The sequence below is a fragment of the Panthera tigris genome, chromosome B1 (assembly GCF_018350195.1).
Source record: "Panthera tigris isolate Pti1 chromosome B1, P.tigris_Pti1_mat1.1, whole genome shotgun sequence".
NCBI classification, from domain to species: domain Eukaryota; kingdom Metazoa; phylum Chordata; class Mammalia; order Carnivora; family Felidae; genus Panthera; species Panthera tigris.
In genome coordinates this window covers 163,251,918-163,279,839 of record NC_056663.1, presented here as the reverse complement: position 1 = coordinate 163,279,839, position 27,922 = coordinate 163,251,918, and the positions used below count along the sequence as shown (strand labels likewise).

The following is a 27,922-nucleotide window of genomic DNA, read 5'->3' as shown; positions in this document are numbered from 1 at the left end:
TAATGTACACATCAATGGGAAGTAAGACGATGTTCTTGACCGGATGGACTCAAAGCACCTAAACTGACAGGAAAAGACCGTTAACAGGATAAACTACTTCAGTCTTACAATAAGGGATTATGGAGAATGCACAGAGTACAGACTTCACACACGTTTACGTATTTTTAATGTAGTCTCTATAAATGTTACATATAATCCTGGACCTAGAACCTCATGGAAGGAATGTTCTGAGCCTCCAAAAACCTGATGTTACTGCTATCTTTAGACGTGATTTTTTTAAGTTAGCAAAAAAAAAAAAAAAAAAAAAAAAAAAAAAAAAAAAAAAAAGGCAGGTATTATAAGAAGAGAAGGCATCATAGAGGGGAAGGCAATTCACACAAAAATTATTTTTACAAACTTCTATTATTCTTTTTAAAAAAAGTACATATCCTTACCACTTAGAAAGGGTTGTTGAGGCACAGAGTTTGTAGAAAAGACACCAATTTTGGAAAGGATCCATCTAGAAGCTTTTTCGACCTGGAGCTTGTTGTACTTTATAGGCACGCAAGTGGGCACAGTAGTGCAAAGCCGTAGTGATTCACCATGTACGAAGCAGAATATGGAATGTTCAAGGCTGGAAGATAAAAAATAGAGAAAAGAAAAATACTCGGGCTGGTTATTAGTAGCACCCATGTTTAAAACAAAAGGTGTCCCATTTTAGTGGTTTTTATAGAACAAATATCATTACTGAAGCTAAGTTTTTATAACTGAGAACTTGCACAAGAAGAACTTACTTATATAAGTATCTTAACTACGTAGGGAAAGAATCTATCTGGAGAGAGAAAACAAGAAAATGAGAATTAGTCTTCCAAAGGTTCTAAATTAAAGATTTCTTTGCCACCCATAACTTCTTTGTCAAATACATTATAAATTTCCCTACCATCTAAACACAATTACCTGTTTCTTAATGAAACAAGGGGGATCATCAAAGGAGTGCTTCCACAGTACTTGAGGATATATACCTTATAGGACTTGGGGTAATGACCCCAGAACGGCCTGTATCTCAAAAGGTACCCCCAAAGTACCCCAACAAATAAGCACCCTCTGTTCCTGGTGGTGGTGTCAATATCTACAAAGTTAGGAATGAATTTATCCTTTGACCCAACAATCCTCTTTCTGGGACATTCTCCTACACACGTACTTGTACACTCATAAAGCATACAGCAAGATTGTTGTGAGATTGTTTGTAAAAGTGAAACACTGAAAACAACCCAAGTTACACATGATCCAGCAATTCGACTCCTGGGTATATAACAAGTGATAAAATACATCCATGCAAAAATAAAAATGTAAGTGTTCACAGTAGTGTTATTTGTAATAACCAAAAGGCAGAAACAAGACAATGGTCATCCACTTTTATAGCAATTTGACAGAGTAAATTTATGTTCCTTGAATATAACGATAAAAAGGGTGGGCTTGTATTTTATGTATCATATTTAAAGAAAAAAAAAGACAATGGTCATCAACCGATGAACGGATAAATAAAATGTGATAGATCCCATCCAATGGAATATTTCTGCCACAAAAAGGAATGAAGTAATGATACATGCTACAGAATAGATGAATCCTAAAAACTATGCAAAGTCAAAGAAGCTAGTCACAAAAGGCCACATATTACATGATTCTATTTATATGAAATGCCTAGAATAGACAAATCTACATACAGAAAAAACAGATTAGTGGTTGAAGGGCTGCGGGGGAGAGGAAGATGGGGAATGACTAATGGGTACACTGTTTCTCTCAGTTTCCAGTCACTTGCACTCTGACCCAATACTAAATACTAAAATACTCTTCCTAATGACTTTGAAAGAATTCTAAGTGCCCATTCTAACTTGTATCTGACCTCCCCTCTCTCACTACTCCAATGAACCTCAAATTGCTGCCAAGTGCACAACTAGGGTCACAAAATTCTCTGGTTTGGTAGTACAGTGGTACTCCTAATTCCTACAGAATAAAGTTCAGAAATTAATTAGCCTCAAAGTCAAGATCCTAATGGCAGAGAATAAACTACGAGCACATCTCCCTAATATTCTCTAGACTAGAGACAAGCTGAACCCTGCTCCGTGTAAACATATCCCATTCCTACACCCACATCTTTTTTCCATCTGGAATGCCCACCCTTTGTTTCCATGCACTGAAATTCCTCTAAAATCATTTTTAAAGCAAAAAAAATCACTTATCCGACCAGAGCATTGGATTTCTCAACTCTCACACCTTCAAGGACTAGTTTACAAAGACTATAAAGGGTACTACAAGTATTGTAAGTATGAAGTATAAACTAAGAAGAGCCAACATATATCACTCAACAAATGTTACTGCTATTCACTCAACAAAGTAATCGATAAATATTTTTTAAATTGACATACAAAATTAAAAAATTGTGTTTTCCAGCCATACTACACTCTTGGCTCTAGAAGCAACAGTTTAAGGTTTGACACCTTTGAAAGTCATGATGATGAGAATTTCTGATCATCAATAGGTTTCATTACGGGGAATCTCATATAGATTCATGATGTAAGAGCAACAACCCATTATTTCTTTATTTAATCAAGAGCCAACTTGATTCGTAACCATTTCACAATATACGTCATAAGTCATTATGATGTATACCTTAAATGTATACAGGGGTACATGTCAGTTATACCTCAATAAAAAGGGGGGGGACAATTTGATTCACTTTATTCAGTAATATCCACCAAAAACAGGGAAAGAGGGCAAGCCTTACCAAAAGACAATAGTTTCATTATCTTTTTTAAATTGTGGCAAAAAAATATGGGGCGCCTGGGTGGCTCTGTTGGTTAAGCGTCCGACTTCAGCTCAGGTCACGATCTCGCGGTCTGTGAGTTCAAGCCCCGAGTCGGGCTCTGGGCTGATGGCTCAGAGCCTGGAGCCTGCTTCGGATTCTGTGTCTCCCTCTCTCTCTCTGCCCCTCCCCCGTTCATGCTCTGTCTCTCTCTGTCTCAAAAATAAATAAACGTTAAAAAAAATTTTTTAAAAATAAATAAATTGTGGCAAAATACACATAACATATAATGTACCATCTTAATCATTAAGTGTGCAGTCAGCAGCATTAAATACATTCACACTATTTGCAAACATCACCACCACCCATCTCCAGAACGCCTTCTATCTTGCAAAACTGAAACTTTGTGCCCATTAAACACTAACTCCCCATTCTCCCGCCTACCCCCACCCCCCAGCCCAGCCCCTGGTAACAAGCATTCTCCTTTCTCCTTTCTCTATCAAGGAGTCTGACTGCTCTGGGAACCTCACGCAAGCGGAATCACACAGGATTTGTTCTTAGTGACTTAGTGTTTTTAGTGCTTATTTTACTAAGCATGATGTGCTCAAGGTTCATGAGTGTTATCATTTTTCATTAAGAACTTCAAAACCACAGAAAGGACATGGTTTAAACAGATTCTAGTTTAAACTCATGGTTTAAACATACTCTATACCCTAGAGATTTAGAGGACTCAAATTACAGAAAGAAAGGAAAAAGAAGAATAACAGGTACCAGATAATCCAGTCTGATACCAGGCATCCTGCTCCATACAACTCTGAGGAGGTAGTGTTATTATTATTCCCGATTGGTAAATGACAAAAGGGGGCCCAGGGGACCATGCGGTATTAGGTAGGCCTCCTATGCTACTTTCCTATTTCCATTTTGTTCTTACCTGACATATATCCATATATCCATTTATTTATCTCCTTATGGGCCAATTATGTGTAGACCAAAAACACCGAAAATCACTACTTTAGTCGAAGGGTCACATTTATATAACAAAGTTGTGTCTATTATACAACATAGTTTAAGCATCTTACAATCTCTGGCTTTTCTGAGATGTTTGTCCATAGGTACACTTTTTTTTTTTAATGTTTATTTTTGAGAGCCCAAGTGATAGAGCACGAGCAGGAGAGGGGCAGAGAGAAAGGGAGACACAGATTCCGAACCAGGCTCCAGGCTCTGAGCTGTCAGCACAGAACCCAACTCGGGGCTCAAACCCACAAATTCCGAGATCATGACCTGAGCTGAAGTTGGATGCTTAACTGACTGAGCCACCGACTGAGTTTATACTCTGGTGGAGAATATGGTAATGAAGCAAATACATTAAGGGGTTATTTATTTACTTACTTAACATTTATTTATTATTGACAGAGAGAGAGAGCATGCGCATGGGAGGGGCAGAGAGAGTGGGGGAGACACAGAATCCGAAGCAGGCTCCAGGCTCTAAGCTGTCAGCACAGAGCCCGATGCAGGGCTCGAACCCACAAACAATGAGATCATGACCTAAGCCAAAGTCAAATGTGCAACCGGCTGAGCCACCCGGGCGCCCCCATAGGTACATTTCTTTAGATACTCAGAAATTAGGAGACTTTATTACTGCCAAAGATATATTTAGAGATTTTTACCCCCAGCAGGGAGGGGAGGTGGAAGGCATTGGAAGGCCAGGGTAGAGGATAAAATTCCAAATGAAAAGTCCAAGCAGGCTTGTTTTCCAGTGAGCCCAAATCTGTTAGAACATTCTTATGTTCTATAAGTTTTATTGTTTCCATCAAACTTCACCTGAGGACTTTTCTACTAAGCATGAGTTTACAATAGAAAGGGCGATATCACAAGGTTGTGATAGTCTACTTACACCTTAAATATATTCTCCCTATAATATTAGCTATATTTACAGTAATTTGATTTCCTTCTACTTCAGAATGAAAGTAAATATTCCCACCATCCTGTATTGCTATATTTTCTCCCTCAAATTAGTTACGACTTTTATTACATTTCAAGACATTATGAATTAAATACCTAACATTTAACTTGCTTAAACTATTTTTTCATAATTTAAATTACAGCAAGTACATCCACAATTAGAATATAAAATGTTATGAAGCAAAATCTGATTTTTAAGGACTCTGACTAAATAAATCCCCACTTATAACAAAGTCTACAATTCCCACTAATTTATTGTTTGCAGAAAATAATTTCTTTTGAGCACAACATGAGCACTCTTACTCATAAGAGAAGTACTGTGTTCATAAAATAATTTTATCTTCGCTGATATAATAAGAAGTCAGTGGTTTCCTTTTTGTGGTAAACAATGGGTCTTAGGAAACACATTCCCGCTAAATGTCTTTTACATTTTTTTTTTATACACAATTGGTTCAACTTCCTAATAATCACCATTTACCAGAAATGTGAAAGATAAAAATCTATCAAGATACACAATGAAATTAAGCAAGCCAAAAAGAGAAAAAGAAAAGAAAATTACAAAGAGGGCAGGGTGGAGAAAACTTCCAACCCAACACCAACCAAAATGCCACACTCCTGGTTTTCTTCCTCCTCCTATGAGATGGTCTTCCTCCACCTCTTTCCCAGCTCAGAACACTGAAGAGCCCAAGGTCAGTTGTTGGCCTTCTTGTCCACTGGCATTTACCTCTAAGTGACCTTATCCAGTCTCAAGGCCTTAAATTCAAATTTGGGATTTGTCAGCATATAGATGGTGTCTCTAACCCCACTCTCTCTCCTGAGCACTAAGCTCAAAAATCCAACCATCCATTTGGATGTCCATTTGGACATCAAATAGGATCTCAAACTCAACTCTTTATACATCTCCTTAAATCTTCACCTGCCCCCAACATTGCACCTCAGTAATAATACCATCATTCTTCTAGAAGTCACTACTTCATCCTAACAGAAAGTAAAAAGATGAACTGAAAAAACAACAACTCTTCTTAGATGCAGGAGAACAGTGAGGTCATAGGGCAAATCAGAATTCCCAGAATTGAAGAAACAGACAAATACAGAGTCACAACTTATAGAATAGAAACTTCCATGGAAATCAGTGCCAGGGTAAGAAAACCTGAACTTTAATTGGCAATTTGCTGGAGGTTCAGTGTGGACAACTTTGAGAGGTTAAAAACTCCAGGAATACCCAGTCATAGGAGAAATTCTACACTTTTATTTATGAGTTTTATCTCCAAGAGCTAGACCTGGTTCTCATAATGAATATCAGAGAAAAATCCCTTCATGCTTCTCAGTGGGAGGGGGTGGGGGTAAGAATATTCCAAAGCATTCTATTCTTCTTAACAAGGTCAGTCTTTAGGAGAAACTATTTAACCAAAGCCTAACTGACCTGGGGGAAAGGAAATACCCAACGGCCAGCCCACTCTAGCCATCCTTTCCTACCTAAGGGGGTAAAGGGAGAACTGAGAAGCACTTGTGAAATTCACAGTCCAGAGGCACAGGCTCACTAACACACTGACACCTCATCACAGAACCACAGAACACTTCTCTCCCCCCACCTTACCACATTACTAGAGGTCTATTTACAGCCATTTACTCAAAATCAGTACATCATGTCCAGCTCTGAAGAAAAAAATTACAATGCATACTGAAAGAAAACACACACACACACACACACACACACACACACACACACACACACACGGTTCGAAGAGACAGAGTAAACGCCAGAATCAGACTGGGATATGGCAGGAATGTTGGAATTATCAGGCCGGCAATTCAAAACAATTATGATTTATATATTTTCAGGGCTCTAATGGATAAATTAGACAGCATGCAAAAAGAAAGGGTCAATGGAAGCAGAGAGATGGAAATTCTAAGAACCAAAAGAAACAACTAGAGATCAAAAACACTAACAGAAATGAAGAATGCCTTTAATTGGTTTATTAGTAGCCTGAACTTGGCTGAGGAAAGAATCTCTGAACTTGAAGACAGCTCAATAGAAACTCCCCCCCCCCCCAAAAAAAAAATAGATTAGAAAACTAAAAAGAAAAAAGAAAAAAGACTGGGGGCACCTGAGTGGCTCAGTCAGTTAAGCATCCAACTTCAGCTCAGGTCATGATCTCACAGTTTGTGAGTTCCAGCCCCACATTGAGCTCACTGCTATCAGCGTGAGCCCACTTCAGATCCTCTGTCCCCCTCTCTCTCTGCCTCTCCCCCGCTCAAAAGTGAATAAAATATTTTTTAAGTTAAAAAAAAAAAAGGATTAGTTGAATCAATTTAAAAAAGAAAGAAAAAAGGCTGGGGAAAAAAATAGAATATCCTAGAACTGCAGGACGACTACAAAAGATGGCACATATACATAACAGGAATAATAGAAGAAGAAAGAAAGGAACAGAAGAAATATTTGAAACAATAATGCCTGAGAATTTTTTCAAATTCACGTCAGATACCAAACTACAGATCAAGGAAGCTCAGGGACCACCAAGCAGGATACATACTAAAGAACTACAACCAAGCATATCACACTCAAACTACAGAAAATCCAAAATAAAAAGTCCTGAAAGAAGCCAGACAAAGTAAACACCCCACCTAACGAAGGAGCAAAGATAAGGATTACATCCAATTTCTCAGAAACCATGCGTGCAAAAAGAGAGTGAAGTGAAATATTCAAAATGTTGACAGGAAAAAACCACCTGGAATTCTGTACCCTGCAAAATCATCCTTCAGAAATGATGGAGAAATAAAGACTTTCTCAAACAAAAACCAAGGTAATTTGTTGCTAGCAGACCTGTTCATGTACATAAAGAAAGGAGAAGCATCAGGGAAGGGGTAACGAAGGTAAAATTAAAACTTCTCCTTATTCTTAATTGAGCTAACAACAGTTTGTTCAAAGCACTAGCAACAATGTGTTCAATTACGTATGCTTATGTAAATGAAATGAAAAATAGCAATGATACAAGTAAAGGGAAGGGTGAGAGGAAACAGTATAGTATTATTTGAAAGCGGATTTAGATTAGTTGTAAATGTACATTGCAAACTCTAGGGCAATTACTAAAAACAATTTTTTAAAATACAATTAATATGATAAGAAAGGAGGGGCGCCTGGGTGGCTTAGTCGGTTAAGCATCCAACTTTAGCGCAGGTCATGATCTCATGGTTCATGGGTTCGAGCCCCACGTCAGGCTCTGTGCTCACGGCTCAGAGACTGGAGACTGCTTTGGATTCTGTGTCTCCCTCTCGCTCTCCTCCCCTCCCCTGCTCATGGTCTGTCTCCCTCTCTCAAAAATAAACATTAAAAAAATGCTAAGAAAGGAGAGAAAACATAATTATATAAAATGCTCAACTTAAAACCATAAAAGGCAGAAAAAGATTAGAATACAAAACAGAGAACACAGAACAAGGTCACAATCAGAAACAGTAACAACAACAGAAATAATCAATTTGAACATCAATTGTCTAAATGCACCAATTAAAAGAAAGAGACTGGCTCAAAAGAGCAAACAAGGCAGACTGCCTACAAGAAACTCACTTTAAATATAAAGACACAAATGGATTAAAGTAACTGCATGCAGAAAGATGTGCCATGCTAAACACTAATAAAAAGAAAAATGGAATAGCTATATAACTTTCATACAGAGCAGATTTAAAAGCAAGGAAAGTTATCAAGGATAAAGAGGACGACTACGTAATGACAAAAGGGTCAATGCTCCAAAACCTAACGATCTTCAATGTGTATGTGTCTAACGAACATCAAAATACATGAGGCAAAAACTGATAAAACTGCAAGGGGAAATAAATGAATCTACTATTATAGTTGAAGATATCAACACTCCTTTCAGAAATGAACAGATTTAACAGGCAGAAAATCAATAAGGACATAGTTGAACTCTACAACACCATCAATCAGCTGGGTATAATTGACATCCCTAGACCACTTCATTCAGCAAGAGCAGAATAACACTCTTCTCAAGCTCACATGGAACATTCACCAAAATGGACGACATTCTGGCCCACAGAATACAACTTAAGAAACTTAGAAGAACAGAAATCCTACAATGCCTACTCTCAGTTCACAGTGAAATTAAACTAAAAGTCAATGACAGAAGGATAACTGGCAAATCACAAAATACTTGGAGATTTAAGAACACATTTTTAAATAATACGTGATCAAAAAAGAAATCTCAGAAGAAATTTTAAAATATTTTGAGCTGAATGAAAATGCTTAAAATTTGTGGGATGCAGCAAAAGCAGTGCTTAAATGGAAATTTGTAGTAGTAAATACATATATTAGAAAAGAAGATCTAAAATCAACAATCTAGGGGCGCCCAGTGGCTCAGTCGGTTAAGCGTCCAACTTCGGCTCAGGTCACGATTTCAGTTTGTGAGTTCGAGCCCCGCGGCGGACTCTGTGCTGACAGCTCAGAGGCTGGATGGAGCCTGCTTCGGATTCTGTGTCTCCCTCTCTCTCTGCCACTGCCCGGCTCATGCTCTGTCTCTCTCTCCTCCAAAAATAAACATTAAAAAAATAAATAATAAAAAATGAAATGAAATGAAATGAAATGAAATGAAATAAAATAAAATAAAATAAAATAAAATAAAATAAAATCAACAATCTAAGTTTCCACCTTAGGAAACTAGAAAAAGAAGAGCAAATTGAATTCAAAGGAAGCAGAAGGAAAGAAATAATAAGAATTAAAGCAGAAATCAATGAAACTGAAAACATGAAATCATTAGAGAAAAATCAATGAAACCAAAAGCTGACTAAGAAAAACAGGAGAGAGGACATAAATTACTAATGAAAAATGAAAGAGGGACATCATTACAAATACCATGAACATTAAAAGATAAAAAAGTACTATGAACAACTATATGCCCACAAATTTAATAACCTAGATGAAATGGACTAATTCTTTGAATAGATAACCTGAATGGCCTTATATCTATTTTTCAAATTCAATCAATAATTAATTTAATTTGTATTCCCAAACTGAAAGCATCAGGCCCAAATGTGTTCACTGGTGAATTCTACCAAGCATTTATGGAAAAACTATAACAATTCTCTACAATCACTTTCAGAGATTAGAAGCAGAGGGAATACTTCCTAACTTATCCCATGAGGCCAGCATTACCAAAACCAAAGACATTACAAGGGAAGAAAACTATACAGACTAATATCACTCATTAATATAAGTGCAAAAATCCTCAACAAAATATTAGCAGTAATGTATAAAAGGAATTACACACTATGACAAAGTGGGATTTATCCCGGACATGCAAATACGGTCCAACATTTGAGTATCAATTAATGTAATCCATCATGTTAACAGGCTAAAAAAGAAAAATCACATGACCACATCAACAGTTGCAGGAAAAGCATTTGACAAAATCCAGTACCAAGTCCTAATAAAAACTCTCAATAAAATAGGAATAGAGGGCAACTTCCTCAACTTGATAAAGATCATCCACAAAAAAACTACAGCTAACATCATACTTAATGGTGTGATGAAAAACTAAAAGTTTCCCCAATAAGATCAGGAACAAGGCAAGATGTCCACTCTCACCATTCCTTTTCAACATTGTACTGAAGTCCTAGCTATACAATAAGACAAGAAAAGAAAAGAAATGATATACAGATTGGGAAGGAAAAAAACAAAACTGTCTTTGTTTGCAGATAACACAATCACCTAAGGTGAAAACCCAAAAGAACACACGCGCGCACACACATCCATAACTAATAAGCAATTATAACAAGGTTCAAGGATACAAGGTTAATATATAAAAGACAATTGTGTTCCTATATACCAGCAGTGAACAAGCAGAATTTGAAATTAAAAACAATGCCATTTACACTAGCACTCCCCCAAAATGAAATACTTGGGTATAAATTTAACATAATATGTACAAGATCTATATGAGGTAAACTACAAAATTCTGGTGAACAAAATCACAGAACAAAATAAATGGAGAGACAGTCCATGTTCATGGACAGGAAGACTCAATATTGTCACGATGTCAGTTCTTCCCAATTTAATCTACGTATCCAATGAAATCCCAATCAAAATCCCAGTATGTTACTTTGTAGATATCAACAAATGGACTCTAAAGTTTATACAGAGAGGCAAAAGACTCAGAATAGCCAACATTATATTGAAGGAGAACAAAGTTGGAAGACTGACACTATCTGACTTCAAGACTTAAAATAAACTTATAATAATCAAGACAGTATCATATTGGGGAAAAAAACAGACAAACAGATCAATGGAACAGAACAGAGAACCTAGAAACAGACCCACATAAACACAGCCAAACTGATCTTTGACAAAAGAACAAAAGCAATACAGTGGTACAACTATGGCCTTTTACACAAATGGGACTGAAACAAATGGACATCCACATGCAAAAAAAAAAAAAAGAATCCAGACACAGATCTTGCACCTTTCACAAAAATTAACTCAAAAAAGATCATGGAGGGGCGCCTGGGTGGCTCAGTCACTTGAGTGTACGACTTAGGCTCAGGTTATGATCTTGCAGCTCATGGGCTCGAGCCCTGCATAGGGCTCTGTGCTGACGGCTCGGAGCCTGGAGTCTGCTTCAGATTCTGTGTCCCTTTCTCACTCTGCCCCTCCCTCGCTTGTGCTGTGTCTCTCTCTCTCAAGAATAAATAAAACAGTAAAAAATATTAAAAAAAAAAAAAAAAAAAAGATCATGGACCTGAATGTGAAATGCAAAGCTATAAAACTAGAAAATAACAAAAAGCAAAAACCAAGATGACCTGGGGTATGGCAATGACTTTTCAAATACCAAAGGCACAATCCATGGAAGAAATACTTGATAACTGACTTCATTAAAATGAAAAACCTACTATGCAAAAGACAGTGTGAAGAGAATGAGAAGCCAAGCCACAGACTGGGAAAAAAAAATACTTGAAAAAACAAACAAACAACAAAAACACCTAATAAAAGATTGTTATCCAAAATACACAAAGAAATCTTAAAAGTAAATAGGAAAATAATTCGATTAAAAAAATGGGCCAAAGACCTTAACAGACACCCAACCAAAGAAGATATGCATACCGCAAATAAGCATATGAAAAGCCGCCCACATCATATGTCATCAGGGAAATGCAAATTTAAAATGAGATGCTGCCCCACATCTATTAGAAAGGCCAAAATCCAGAATGACTGACAACCACAAATGCTGGGAGGGACATGAAGGAACAAGAACTCTTACTCATTGCAGGTGGGAACACAAAATGGAACCACCACTTTGGAAGACAGTCTGGAGGTTTCTTAGAAAACTAAACGTACTCTAACCATATGACCCTGCAGTTGTGCTCCCTGGTATTTACAGGCGTTGAAAACATGCCCACACAAAAACCTGCACACAGATGTTGAACACAGCCATGTTTATAATTGCCAAAACTTGGAAGCCACGAAGATGTTCTTCAGTAGATGAACGGATAAACTGTGGTCTATCCAGACAACTGGAACATCATTTAGTGCTAAAAAGAAATGAGCCATCGAGCCAGGATATATAGGAGCCTTAAATACACAATGCTAAGGGACAGAAGCAAATCTGAAAGGCTACACAGTAAATGATTTCGATTACTGGTTACTCTGGAAAAGGCAAAACTATGGAGGAAGTAAAAAGACGACAGGTTGCCAGGGGTTAAGGAAGGGGAATGAACAGGCAGAGCAGAAAGGGTTTCAGGGCAATGAAAATACTCTGTAATTATAACAATGGATACATATCATTATACATTCATCCAAACGATAGAATATACGACACCAAAAGTGAATCCTAATGTAAACCGGGTAATTATGATGTGACAATGTGGGTTCAACAACTGTAACAACCGTACCAGTCTGGTGTCGGGGGGGGGGGGGGGGGGGGGGGTCCTGATGATGGGGGACAGTGTACATGAGTAGGAGCAGTGGGTGTACGGGAAATCTCTATACTGTCAATTTTGCTGTGAATCTGAAACTGCTCAAAACAAAACAAAAGGCTTTATAAAGAATGTCTATAAAAAATAAAGATTAAAAAAAAATGTTAGTGGGGGGCGGGGGGAAACTCTTGCCTTATCTGATCAGGCTCTGATTCCAGTCGTTCCCACACATCTTACAAAACAGGTTTTCAGTTTTGGTTGCCATTGAAACAAAAAAGTAAAATTGTTTAGAAATTTTTTTAAATGACATACATGTAGCTGTATCAAAGACAATGGCAGAATTTCAACTTATCATAAACTGCTCTTTCCATTAAAATTAACTTTTAAGGGGTGCCTGGATGACTCAGTCAGTTGAGCGTCCAACTCTTGATTTCAGCTCAGGTCATGATCCCAGGGTCATGGGATCAAACCCCGCATCAGGCTTCATGCTGAGTATGGAGCTTGCTTAAGATTCTCTCTCACTCTCCCTTCACCCCTCCCCTGTTCACACTCAAGCTGGCTCAAAAAAAAAAAAAAAAAAAAAAAAAAAAAAAAAATTAACTGTTGAAAATAAAGTTTGGGGGTGCCTGGGTGGCTCAGTCGGTTGAGCGGCCGACTTCGGCTCAGGTCACAATCTCGCGGTCCGTGAGTTCTCGCGGGCTCTGTGCTGACAGCTCGGAGCCTGGAGCCTGTTTCGAATTCCGTGTCTCCCTCTCTCTGACCCTCCCCCCTTCATGCTCTGTCTCTCTCTGCCTCAAAAATAAATAAACGTTAAAAAAAAAAAAATTGAAAATAAAGTTTGTTTCATCAAAAAATTTGATTTTTTTTTCCTGCACAAACACGCAAATAATGTTATACAAAAATGAGACAGAAATCACTGCAAAGACTGGTTTTCTACGGCCTGTGAAGGAAATCAATTTACAATACACTAAGTGGCATAAAAAAATGCAAAGTATGTGTTTATAAGCATTTTTCTAGCGAGAGGTCCACAGCTGTCAAATTCTCAAAGAGAGCCATGCATGACCCAGATAAGACTGAGAATGGCAATGTCTTAGGTGTAAGTGAAATCAAGACATTCACCCACTATTTAATACTAAGGGTTCTACTACCTTCGTTTATGAAACCTTCTCTGACTTCCATCCTGTGTACATAGCTCCTTTCCACAGACATAAAAAAAAGGATTTTATTACCACCCAAGTATTTAGAAAAGGGCTAGGGAGGGGCGCCTGGGTGGCTCAGTCGGTTAAGCCTCTGACTTCGGCTAAGGTCATGAACTAGTGGTTTGTGGGTTCGAGCCCCACATTGGGCTCTGTGCTGACAGCTCAGAGCCTGGAGCCTGCTTCAGATTCTGTGTCTCCCTCTCTCTCTGCTCCTCCCCTGCTCACACTCTGTCTCTCTCTCAAAAATAAATAAAGATTAAAAAAAATTTTCTTAAAAAGTGCTAGGGAACATCAGAAGTGTTCATTATTAGATACAAGAGAACAACCGGAAGTCAATTAAATCACCCCAAAACTTTTTTGGTTTTGTTTCTGAGAGAGAGAGAGAGAGACAGCGTGCGAGCACAAGTGTTGGGGAGACACCAAGGGAGAGAGAGAATCTTTTTTTTTTTTAAGTTTATTTGAAAGAGTGAGCGAGTGTGAGTGCATGCGTGTGAAGCAGGAGGAGGGGTGGAGAGAATCCCAAGCAGACTCCCTGCTGTCAGCGCAGAGCCCCACAAGGGGCTCCATCTCACAGACTGTGAGATGAAATCAAGAGACAGACACTTAACCAACTGAGCCACCCAGGCACCCCTAGAGAGAGAGAGAAAGAGAATCACACAGGCTTCACCCCAAGCATGGGGGCCCACAGGGCTCAATCTCACAACTATGAGATCATGACCCGACCCGAAATCAAGAGTCTGGTGCTTAACCAACTGGGTGCCCAGGCACACAAACCCCCACCACCATTTTTTTTGTTTGTTTTTAAGGATACATTCACATCTGGTTGACAAGACCCTGGAAAATTGGGCCATATAGGTTATGAAAGGCCCATAACCTCTAATCCAAAGGGGAATTTACCAAATAATCCAAAAGTAGGTTAAAAATTGTGTATCCAGAAAGATGCTTAACTGTAATAGATCAGTCAAAACCCGGGCTCCAAAGACTACCTGTGGGGATTCACTTAGAAGTTATGCGACACGAGGTAAGTTTCTTAACCTGTTTCCATGCTTATTAAAAAAAAAAAAAAAAGGGGGGGGGGATGGAGAGCTTGGGTGGCTCTTTTTTTATATATATTTATTGACTTGGGGAGTGCAGCTAAAAGTCTGATTGACTTATTGTGAATCTTCCATGAATTTTCAAAGAACCAAATTTCAGTAATGACTCTAAAGCAATCAAAAAAGAACAACTGTTTACTATCAAATTCTTGTTTCCCTTCTTTTTTGCATACCAGGTCTCTTAAATCCTCAGAAATGTTTACTAAAATCTTCTTGCATTCCTAAAAATTTTGATACGTTTACTGTCTATGTTATTTGGCATATACAGTATTATCTGTATTCTAATTTCCTTAAAACCTACACTTCTTGTCACAACATAATGTTATTCTTTACGCTCTTTAGTGTTTGGGGGGGGAGGGAGGGGAGTATTTTGAGAGAGAGGGAGCGATAATGAGCAGGGGAGGGGCAGAGAGAGAGAATCCCGGGCAGGTCTTTCTCTGTAGGCACGGGGCCTAAGGAGGGGCTCGAGATCACGAACCTCGAAATCATGACCTTAGCTGAAACCAGGAGTCCGTCACTTAACCGAGCCACCCAGGCACCCCTATACTATTTAGTGCTTTTAATTTAAATTCCCTGTGTCTAATTTTTTTGTATTCACAAGAATGTTGTATTTATGTGCTCCTCCACATATATTAAAACTTTATTCACTCTGTTTTAAAAAAATACTCAGCACACAGTAAGCCCTCTGTAAAGGTGTCCTCACTTACTTAAAAATACTAAGCATCAACTAGGTGTTAGGCACTGTGCTAGGTGGCTGGGAATATGTCAATGAAGATGTTGCCCTCTTGTAATTTACTTGCTAACAGTGGCAGATGATAAACTACATATAATAAGTAAATGATGGGGCACCTAGATGGCTCAGTCGGTTGAGCGTTCGATGTCGGCTCAGGTTACGATCTCATGTTTGAGAGTTCGAGCCCCGTGTCAGGCTCTGTGCTGACAGCTCACAGCCTGGAGCCTGCTTCGGATTCTGGATCTCCCTCCCTCTCTCTGCTCCTCCCCCACTCACACTCTATCGCTTTCTTAAAAAAAAAAAAAAAAAAAGTAAATTGTGGAGTATGAAAAGGTGAAAAGAGCTATAAAAAAAAAAAAAACATGGAACTTCAAGCACTGGGCGTGGTAGGAGTTGCAATTTTTCAATGGAATGCAGCTTATTGAAAAGGTGACATCTGAGCAAAGAATTCAAGAGGCAGCCAGGTGAATATCAGGAGTATTCGGGAAGAGCCAAGCCCTAAGGCAGAAACATGCCTGGCACTTCAGAGTGAGAACAAAAGGAGATTACAGCAGATGAGCAAGGGCAGGAGTAGTAGGAAAAAAGGATCAGAAAGGTAGGAAGAGACTGACTCAAGCATGGCCTACAGACAAATGCGCCTGAAGTGGAGGCAGGAGCCACTGCAGGATCTGCACAAGAGTAACAGGACGGTCGTGCGTGCTAAAGGAGCGCCCTGGCTATTGTGCTGACAAAGAGCACAGGGGAGAAGCACAGAAGGGGAGCACCTCTCGGTGGCAGGCTATGTGTGACTGAAGTGTTAGAAAAACCCTGGTCTTTCAGCATGAGAAATTGCTCTTGGATTCGGTTAACTGTCTAGCTCTGTTCCCCAGGAAACCATGAATGTCAGAAACCACAGAATGTCAGCTGTGTTACTAGGCAACATGGCTTATGGTAAAAATGACCCATTGGTAAATTGCTTGGGTCTGAGAGGGACTAAAAATACCTGGAGAGTGGCTGTAACTTTGGACTTCTCCTAGTGTGGTGACTCCTGTAATCGAGCCTGTACCCCGTGGGGATCCTAGAAACCTTGCTCATGGGTGGTCATACAAGGTAATGGCTTTTGTGGAACATGCAGCTTCTTAGGTTGGCTACATACCCCCTTCGTGGGAGCCTCATTATTCACACCTAAGCTCCACCTGAAGGAGGGGGCACAGAGAGTAGTTCTGGCTATTCTTCTTTCTTCTTTAAAAAAATAACATTAAAAGTAAACTCTAGGCCCACTGTAGACTTGAACTCACAACCCCCAGACCAAGAGTCGGGTGCTCTACCAACTGAGCCACCCCTGGCTGTTCTTTCAGAACTGCCACCAGGACCTCCCAAAAAGAACACTGGTGCTTCTCTGCTGACAAGTTGTGTTTCCTGTCCCATATCCTCATAAGTGAATGTGATGTCACATACGTATTGCCACAGGCCACAGGTCTGGTTGAACCCTACTAAAATTCCCTGGGTGGGCACTGTTCTAATGCAGTAGAATACGCAAGAAATAGCAGTAGCATGGACCAGGATGGCAGTGGTATAAGTAGGAACGAATAGTAAAATGTAAATATAATTTGAAGGAGGAGCTCATAGGATCTTCTAATGAATAAGACATGGGATGTGAAAGAGGAAAGTCAGGGATGACACCAAAAATTTTGGCCTTAGCAACTGGAAAGATGGAGTGGAAAATTGGGATAGGGGAAGAACTGGAGATCCGGAGTTCAATTTTAGACAATTTTGAGTTGAGGGTCATTCTCAACTCACTTTTCCCTTCTGTGACCCAAGATGGCAGCTCCAAGTATCATGAGCTCATATAACAACATCCAAGAGAAGGGCTGTACCTTCATATACCGAAGGAAACTAGACTCCAGCAGACTTCTGTGTCACTATCCTGAAACCAATCGTAAGCAAGGAGAATGGAACATAATGGGCTTTAGGCTGAGCCATATTCACAAACTACCACCTTCGGAATGGAGGCGAGGGAAGTCCATGAAACTCATGGGCACTAAATATCTGGACAAAATTGGGCCTCTATTAGCAAAGGAAAGACACGAATAGGTACAGTGTGTGTCAAAGGTATTAGATGAACCATCCACATCAACGTGGAATAAAAGATTAGTCACGCGGAATAAAAGATTAGTAATAAAGAACAGGTACAAAATAAGACAGGGAGCCAGGCTTCGGTAAGTGAGAGGAAGTGACCTACCTTCTGTTCCATGAAAAAACATGTAGACAAATCCTGTGACATTATACAACAACCAAGAAAAGATTCTAAATGATTTGAGGAAAAAACAAAAATGAAGACTCTGACTAAAATCAGAAACTCTCAACTGCAGGAGAGCAAGGTCTCAGAAATTTCTAAAGTGAAATAATTGTGACCTAGATTTTTATATTCAAATGATCCATCAAGTACGAAAGCAGAAAAAAGACACTTTCAGACATGTAAGGGCATTACTTGAGGGTATTCTCTAGCAACAAGGATGAAACCCAATAAAGTAGATGCGAGAACACAGTGGAAATGATCCAAGAGTGAAATGAAAAAGACGTCCCAGGATGGCAGCTGTGCAGCAGAAATAGACAATAATTCATCCTATTAAAACAAAATTAGTGAACTCCATGAAAGGAAGAAAGGAGTGGACTCCATTCAAAAGATACAATCACTAAGAAGCTGGTTTAATGACAGGAATGCATATGTTTCTTTTCTCAATAAAAAAAAGAAAATTATGCAACAGAAAATTCCCACAAAATGCTGATTGTTTACCCAGTTTTCCTCCCTTACTGCTTGCTAAAGAAACCTAATTGTTTTTTCTCTTTCTTTTTAAGGTTATCAGGTAAAATCACAGGATTAGAGAAGGGAGCCTCTCTCCCAGACCCATGGGACAAAGTCCCTGTAGATCTAAACTAAGCCTGGAAATCCCAGTCTCCTCTGCCAGTAATTGGCCTGAGCAACTGCTCCTGTCCCACTGTAGAGAAGCTGTTCGTTTCCGGCCTACGAGACATACAGGAAAATCATCTGGGGAGCTTCTTGAAAGATTTTCCAAGATGAAAAGAGATAGGACAGGGAGGAAATCTGTGATAATGGATGTTATTGGGCAACTGGCGAATTTGAATATAGACTGTCTTAGATGATAGTATTGCATCATGGCGGACATGGAGAGGTACCACCCACATAAAAACAACTCACCACCAGGCGGAGAAGTATGGTTATGCTGTTAGCTTCATCACGGTTGGCTTCGGCTGTCAAGAGGAGATCTCGGTGTTCTCTGGACAGCTCAAGCTCATAACTGAGAAAGGTACAGGCCAAGCCATTTCTACCCAACACAGAACGGTTCTAATGGACAATCCTGCCTCCAGGTCTGCTCCTTCTGCCGGCAGACAAGCCACCACAATCTGACGGCTCCACTTGCCCACTACTGCTTCCTTCTTTTTACATTTGTGCAATCCTAATCCTGGCCTCAGCATCTGCTTCTGAGCAAATACAAATGTTAAATTTCCTGAATTTAATCACTGTTCCACGATCACATGAGGAAGTCCTTTCCTTAGATGATATGCAGTAAAGCATTTAAGAATAAAGAGTCATGATCTCTACAATTTTCTCTCAAAAGATTCCCCCAAAACAACTATAGACCCATAGACCAAGATAAAGGAAAAAGCAAATATAGCAAAATGTTTATAACAAGTGAATCGAGGTAAAAGTTAGACAAGAGTCCACATGACTCTTCTCACAATTTTATGAGTTTTTAAATTTTTCTAAAATAGGTTTTAAAAGTGGGGAAGATCCAAAAGAAGCAGCACTCATTCTATGCCCTTCTCTCCTTTTAGGAAGTGAGAAAAGGATACTTGGTGCAGCGGTAACCACCGCCAGTAAAAGAAAGGTCAAGACCATCAGCTGGGTCACCTGTGGTCGGATATTCTGCAAAATGCTGCCAAAAGAACCAAAGTGAAACACCAGGATAAACAAAAAGCTAGTCAGGAAAGTCATAGCTCTGGGGTGCCTGGCTGGCTCAGTTGGTAGAGTAGGTGACTCCCGATCTCAGGATCGTGAGTTCAAGTCCTATGTTGGGTATAGAGACTGCTTAAGAAAAATCAAAATTAAAAAGAAAAAAAGAGAAAGTCATGGTTCAAATGTGGAAAAAAAGGACAGGATTTCGAGCAACTAATGGATTACAGGAAGAGAATCCATTTGTCTTTGACACTAGAAGCATCATCCTTCTATTGGCCTGGGTCATGATACTGGCATAGAGAGAAGGAAATGTCACCATAATTACTTCATCACTCTGCAATGAATATCTGCATAATAATTAAGACATCAGACCAATATAAAAACCAAGCACCAAAGCCTTCATTAAGGTTACAGAACAGAACATAAATGTTCTCCACCTTGTCAGTGTAAAAGGCACAGCTGACAGAGGTTAGAAGCTGGAGTGAGAGAGAGCAAAAACAGAAAGGACAAGCAGTGGGAAAGAGTAGGATTTTAATTTTGAATCCCTGAAGACTAGAAATCTCTAAGCATATTCCACTTGACCCATTTTTTAACAGTTTTTATTGAAATATAATTCACATACCATAAAATATACCAGTTTACTTTTAGTCTTTTTATTACTGAGTTATTACAGTTCTTTAGAGAACTTCGATAGAAGTCCCTTATTAGATAGAAATTGCAAATACTTTCTCCCATTTTGTGGGTTGCCTTTTCACTTTCTTGATGGTGTCTTTGAGGCACAAAAGTTTTTAATTGTGATAAAGTCCAATTTATCTATTTTATTCTTTGTTGCTTGTGTGGTCAGTGTCCTACCTAAGAAGGCTTTGCCTAGCCAAGGTCAGTAAGATTTATTCATATTTTCTTCTACGAGTTTTATCATTTCTGCTGTTACATTTAGGCCTATGATGCACTTTTAGTTAATCTGGGTGTATGATGTGAGGAGGAAGTTCAAATTCGTTCTTTTGCATGTAAATCTCCAGGTTTCTCAGCACAATTTGCTGAAAAGACTATTCTTCCCCTATTGAATTTTCTTGGCACATTTGTGTAAAAAAAAAAAAAAAAAAAAAAACATCGATCATAGAGTTTTATTTCTGGATTCTCAATACTATTCGGTTGATTTATACGTACTGACACTTTAAGGTGAAATCCAGGTAATGTAAGTAAGCATTTTAAAGCGTATGGCTCGGGGCACCTGGGTGGCTCAGTCGGTTAAGCGTCCGACTTCGGCTCAGGTCATGATCTGGCGGTTTGTGAGTTCGAGGCCCGTGTCGGGCTCTCTGCTGACAGCTCAGAGCCTGGAGCCTGTTTCCGATTCTGTGTCTCCCTCTCTCTCTGACCCTCCCCCGTTCATGCTGTCTCTGTCTCAAAAATAAACATTAAAAAATAAGTAAATAAAGCGTATGGCTCAATACCACACAGTACATTCACAATGTTTTACAACCAACACCCCTATTTCCAAAACCTTTTCATCATCCCACATCCATCAGATAGTCCATCCTTATTCCCCATGACCTTGGCAACCACTCATCTAATTCACATCCGTATGGACATAACGGTCCTGGATATTTCATATCAGTGAAATCACATGTGATCTTCTGTGTCCAGCTTCTTTCACTCAGCAGGTTTTTGCGGTTCATGCGCTCTGTAGCGTTTATCAGTAGTTCATGGTTATGGCTGAATAATATTCCATTGTGTGGATAAGCCACACTTTGGTTATCCACTCATTAGTTGATGTACATCTGGGTTGTTTCTACGTTTTAACTAATGTAAATGGCTATGTAAGTACAGAACTACTATAAATATTCATGTTCAAGTATTCGTTTGAGTACCTGTTTTCAATTCTTTTGGGTACATATGTAGGAGTAGACTATCTGGTTCGTGTCATAATTCTAGATTTAACTGTTTGAAAAACCACCAAACTGTTTTCCACAGCAGCTGTGCCATTCTGCTACCAGCAACGTACAAGGGTTCCAATGTCTCCCTATCTTCACCAACATATGTGATTTTCTGTTTTCTGATTCATTCGCATGTGACATCCGTCACTCAACACAATACTCCAGGTGTTGTCTGGACGGTACAGAATAAAGTAAGACTAACACCTTTCCTCTTCTGAACCTCCTCCTGCTAAGTCCCGACTAGGAATCTATGCAGGCTTTCTCGTAGTCCCATTACATTTTATATCCAGATGGAGTTTATTACAGTAATTAAAATACCTAAGTTGTTTGTATTCAACCACATCTCCCTCACTCCTATAATTATGCAGATGTTTTCTCAACTCATATACAGGACTTCATATCAAACTCCTTTAAGTTATCATGGTAGCCTTGGCCCACCATTTCAGTCAGAAATATTTTTTAAAGTTACCCCTAAAAAATACATTTCATCCAAAAATGTGATAAGCGTAGTATCAATGTTTTTATTCACATTACAAAAATATGGACAGCAGCCTTCAGCAATAGGAATTTTTCTCCAGTTGTCACAAATTCCCTATTACTAATTTTTATTTATTTTTTTATCTTTATTTTTGAGAGACAGCGAGAGAGCGAGAGTGCGAGCGGGGGAGGAACAGAGACAGAGGGAGACACAGAATCCGAAGCAGGCTCCAGGTTCCGAGCTGTCAGCACGGAGCCCGACGCGGGGTTCGAACCCACCAACCGCGAGATCATGACCTGAGCTGAAGTCGGACACTCAACCGACTAAGCCACCCAGGTGCCCCCACTATTACTAATTTTTAGAGTTGCTACTCAACCACTCATATTTCCACCTGATTTTATGGTCACCCAGCCCACACTCCTCCACTTGTCAACAGAGAAAGGTTGCAGAATGCCTGTCTGAAATTCACTGATACTGCATTCTCTGCATTCTCCTGACCCTCGGCCTAATAATCCTACCTAAAAAGAAGTATGGTTTGGGGCACCTGGGTGGCTCAGTCACTTACGGGTCCCAATCTTGGTTTTGGCTCAGGTCATGAGCTCACGGTTTGTTCTGAGCTGGAGCCCCGCATCGGGCTCTCTGCTGTCAGCACAGAGCCCGCTTTGGATCCTCTGTCTCCCTCTCTCTCCTCCCCTTCCACGTGTGCACTCTCTCTCTCAAAAATAAACAAACACTAAAAAAAAAAAAAAAAAAAAAAACAGGGGCGCCTGGGTGGCTCAGTCGGTTGAGCGTCCGACTTCAGCTCAGGTCATGATCTCACGGTTCGTGAGTTCCAGCCCCGCGTCGGGCTCTGGGCTGATGGCTCAGAGCCCGGAGCCTGCTTCCCATCCTGTGTCTCCCTCTCTTTCTGCCCCTCCCCCATTCATGCTTTGTCTCTCTCTGTCTCAAAAATAAATAAACATTAAAAAAAAATTAAAAAAAACAACTAAGGTTTGTCTAACATAATTGTCTCTAGTGAGCCCATGTAATACTTTCCTTTAAAAATATAATCACAGTCAATGTTTTTAGTACATAAAACACAATGAACTCAGATTAAGTCATACTACATTTCAAATCTTATTTGGAGTTTTATATAGCAACATCAAACTTAATACAAAGAAAAAGCAGTATGTATCTCGTGTTATACTTGAGATTATCAAGACAAATGTGTCGTCAATTTATTGTAATTTAGGTTTATACATCTTTTAAATTCTACAAGAGTCTCTCCTCAACCAGAAAAATTCAATAGGAAAAAAAACATTTTCCACCAATCCAAAGCAAAATGAGATTTTAAGAACTCTTGTGTTTCTAGTAATACAGATTATTTTATTGAAACCAGTTTTCCTAATTCCTTTAAGAGCATATTCCTCACTCAAAAATCTCTTTTATGAAGCCTTCTTAGGTTGTTCAGGTCTAAAACAGCCTCCCCTACTCTGCCCTCTCATACCTACTTACTATCCTTACCACTCACTTTAACATCTGATGTTTGGTATTTACTGCTTGTTAACAGTTGGCTAATTTACCTATTGTCCGCAACAGGCTCCTGCAGAGAAGAGATGCTCATTCATTTCTAACCTCATCACCACAACATAGTATAATGCTTATGAAAAGGTAAGCACTCAAGTTCTTATATTAACTTATATCGCATATAATAGTTAGAAACCTATCCAGAATTGAAATCAAAGAGGAAATTATCTGATAAATGTGAAGACATTTCAGAGTATTGTGGTCCTTTGGGGTGACTGCAGTGTGGTAACTAAGGGAAAGCAGCGTCAAACAGAAGGTTCTCCGAGATGAGAGAGCTCCGTGCATATTTCCAGGTAGCAGGCAAGGAGGCAGGAAAAAATGAAGACACAGGAGGTGACGGAAAATATGGAAGAGATGAGATTGTGGGGCTCAGTAAAAAGAAGATAAAGGACATTTTTCCTTCTGAAAAAGGAAAGCTAGCTACACAGATACATTGAACCAGACAAGGGTTAACTTCAATAGGTGATTTTTAAGAGAGGAAGACCATGTTTATTTAGCTAATATTTATCAAGCAAGCACGATGTCAGTTTCCTGTAGTGCAATCAATTGCTGCAGTGACAAATTATCAGAAACTCAGTGGCTTACAATACATTATCTTACAGTTCTGGAAGTCAGAAGTCCAAAACAGGTCTCACTGGACTAGAGCCAAAGTGTCGGCAGAGCTGGGTTCCTTTCTGGAAACGCTAAGGATAATCCATTTTCTTGCCTTTACCAGTTTATAGACGCTGCCCACATTCCTCAGCTCCCAGGCCCCTTTTATCTTCAAAGCCTCGGTGGACGTTTGGTTCCTTCTCATGATGCTATCTCTCTGGTCCTGACTCTTCTGCATCCTGCTTCTCTTAAAGACCCTTGCGATTACATTAGGCTCACCAGATAACCCAGAGTACTCCCTTTCAAAATTAGCTGATTAGCAACCTTAATTCCACCTGAAGCCTAAATCCCCTTCAGCTGTGTGATACAACGTCCTCAGTTCCGGAGATTAAGATGTGGAGGGAGGCCTTTATACTGCCTGCCACAAGCACTATGCTGTGTGCTTTGTTTATATCTTTTAATTTAATCCCCACAACAACTCTATTTTACACGTGAGGAATCTGAGGCCACCCCACTTTCAGACTTGACAATGACTCATAAGAGATACTACTATAATAATATTCACTACTGGTGTAACTGAACCAGTAGAATCAGGATCCAGATAACACAGCCTCCACTGGTCTGTCCCAAAGCCCTCACTACCCTCTCTCTACGTGTGTGTGTGTGTGTGTGTGTGTGTGTGTGTGTGTGTGTGTGTCAGGGTGAAGGGAAAAAGGCTTCTCCTTCTCCCATCAACCAAAACCATATCCTCTTTCATCGTGTGAAATCTCTGTGCATGATTTTGTAAATCTCTCCACACCATGCTGCATTCCACTTAGGCTTTGGTGTATGCGATGAGGTCATATGGTAGTATGTTAAGAAATAAGGCAACACTGGGTGTTATAGGAAAGCGATGAATCACTAAATTCTATTCCTGAAAAAAATAGATTTTGATTTAAAAAAAGAAGTAAGGCTAAAATTATTTCATTTGTAGATTCCTTCCTAAATGGTATAATTTTAGGTTCCAGATTTGAACATATAAATTATTTTTATAACTATTTCCAGTATTCAAATATATCCCCCAAGGTATAATATATTGGATTAGAGATTATCAACATTTTAATATGTCTCGACACACATAACCCATTATTTTTCAGGATCCCATCAACCATACATATAGGAAAGGTTCCTTTTTGAAAAAAAAAATGATTGCAATATAATTGACTTCCAGGTATCTCTCCTCATTTAGTAATGAACTCTTATGTTGTTCCATCGCTCTCCCTAAACACTTGGGTAACAATAATTTTCTTTCCGTGTCCTAAAAAAAAGGCTCCAGGCATAGGATGGAGATCAGGGAAATGGTCTGTGATTGACAGCAAAAGCCTTGATGTTACATGGTTGGCAAATGACTTGATTGAACTTTCGTCTCTAGAGCAGCCATTGTTTTTAATGTTTATTTATTTTTGAGAGAGACAAACAGACTTCGAGCAGGGCAGTGGCAGACAGAGAGGGAGACATACAATCCAAAGCAGGCTCCAGGCTCTGAGCTGTCAGCACAGAGCCTGACATGGGGCTCGAACTCATGAACTATGAGATCATGACCTGAGCCAAAGTCGGATGCTTAACCAACTGAGCCACCCAGGTGCCCCGAGCAGCCATGTTTTAAAAAGATTTATTTATTTTTGGGAGAAAAAGCACAAGCGGGGAAGGGGCAGAAACAGAGGGGGACAGAAGATCCGAAGCAGGCTCTGCGCTGACAGCAGCAAACTCGATGGGGGGCCGTGAGATCATGACCTGAGCCAAAGTCAGATGCTCAACCTACTGAGCCACTCAGGTGTCCTGAGCAGCCATTTTTAATCTTTTCAGGATCATGGACTCTGCTTTGAAAGCTGATAAACCTATGGACCTCTTCTCACTAGAAAAATGCATATGCACTCACACTCAAAATTTTTCATACAACCTATTTTATTGCATTTTAAATCTACTGCCATCACAGACCATATAAAACTAGTCTTTACAAGGATATCTGTATGTCTCACTTTCGGTTGTGTGCCAAAATTTGCTACACCCAGAAATAAAAACCTAAAGTATGCAATAAAACGAACCAAACTTTAATTATTTTTGACAAATAGATACCAAAGTAGTGATGACTGCTGGCTGTAGAGCCTCTGGCACCAAAACACGGTTCTCAGGGAAAACCCACCTCTTTTACATTATTCCCCAGGGAGGCCTGGGAAAACACGGGTGTTACAAGGCTCAGGTCCCGACAGTAAGGAAAATGATGTTAACTGAATTTAATGAGTGTTTCCCAAAATAATAACATTTTATACTTTGTATACTTATAAAAAGGAAAGATGTGCTTTGAAGTACGCTCCACACCCAATGTAGGGCTTGAACTCACGACCCCAAGATCAAAAGTCACATGCTCTACTGACTGAGCCAGCCAGGTTCCCCTAGGAAAGACAGGGTTTTAAAATTGGGAAACATTAATACACATGTAAATATTTGAGGAAAAAAGCATAGCAGACCTACTAGTTCAAAATGTATTAAGCTCAAAGTGGAGTACCCACACCTGTCAGAGACAGGGTGATGAGCATGCCGCTGGGGTGAAAAGAAAATCCTCTAAGACTAAACGTATGTGTTATCTTAAATTTGAAATTGAGCTTTACGAATGCTCAGTACGTGAAATCGACACCAGCACGTTCTTCCCTTCCTGCCTCAGGCTGCCGCAGCCTTGTGGCCTTTACGTGAAGAACGCCAGTTACCACGGATTGCCTCACTCGACCTCCAGTGTACCTCTAGGCACCCTGAAAGGCACCTTTCCTAGGAGTCTGGGGGTAAGCACGGTTGTGGAAGTAAGAGTTCTGTCTACAGCATCACTCCAGCGTCCAGTCTCCAGCTTCCTGGGTGGCAAGAAGCAGAGTGGCAGGAGCCACAGAGCGGAAGCTTTTTGATCTGACTTCCCAGTCCTGAGCCGATGCGCTCCGTCTGTCCCGCAGTTTCCAGAGCGGCCACAGAGGTGGCACAAGCTCTGGCTCCCAGTACAGGGACAGGGACGGCGGTGCCTTCTGAGTTCCCCTGAGGGGTCACCTCTGGATTGTCGCCCTAGAGGAGCTGTTAGGCTCTTCTAACAGTTCTGTAAGCATCTTATACCCTTTCAGTAAATCTCGTCTTGTTTCAAATACTCAGAAGAGTTTTGTCTGTGGCACTGACTGCACACACAGTGTTCCAGGAGGTCCAAGTAGGTCAAGGAAAGAAGGCAGGCTCCACACCCTGGAGGGGCTGTTTGTGACGCCCTCACTGGTTTGTTCACTTTCAGCAAACTGCCACATCCTGCAGCTTCCTTGGGCCCAATTAAGTACATCTGCAGATCTCATTACAATTATGATCTCACTCACTAATGGGTTTTCAAACAGTTTTGCAAACGAACAAAGTGAAAAAGAGACAGCGAGACAAACGAAAACACAGACTCTCAACTATAGAGAACTGAGGGGGGCAGGAACTAGCATGGGGGAAACAGCTGATGGGGATTAAACGTGCCCTTGCAGTGATGAGCCCTGAGTGATGTATGCAACTGTTGAATCACTATATGTACACCTGAAATGAATAGAATACTGTATGTTAACTATACTAGAATTAAAATTTTTTTTAACTAAAAAAAAAAATAAAGACTGCCAGAATTGGATACTTAATTAAAGTATCAGTAACAAATAAGAACAGATTTTT

General features: G+C 39.8%; 1 protein-coding gene across 5 annotated transcripts in view; it reads right to left on the bottom strand.

Moving 5' to 3' along the window:
* The window catches only part of FRYL (FRY like transcription coactivator), a 265,419-nt gene that overhangs the window by 227,776 nt on the left and 9,721 nt on the right, over positions 1–27,922 (bottom strand). For 4 of the 5 annotated variants that reach the window (XM_042984561.1, XM_042984562.1, XM_042984563.1 and 1 more), the window contains exons 1-2: positions 774–809; positions 435–613 (exon numbers count right to left, since the gene is read on the bottom strand). The gene's annotated coding sequence lies outside the window, so the exon portion shown is untranslated. Of the gene's footprint in view, positions 1–434; positions 614–773; positions 810–27,922 lie in introns of those variants that run through there. The other variant, XM_042984565.1, reaches the window with a different exon arrangement.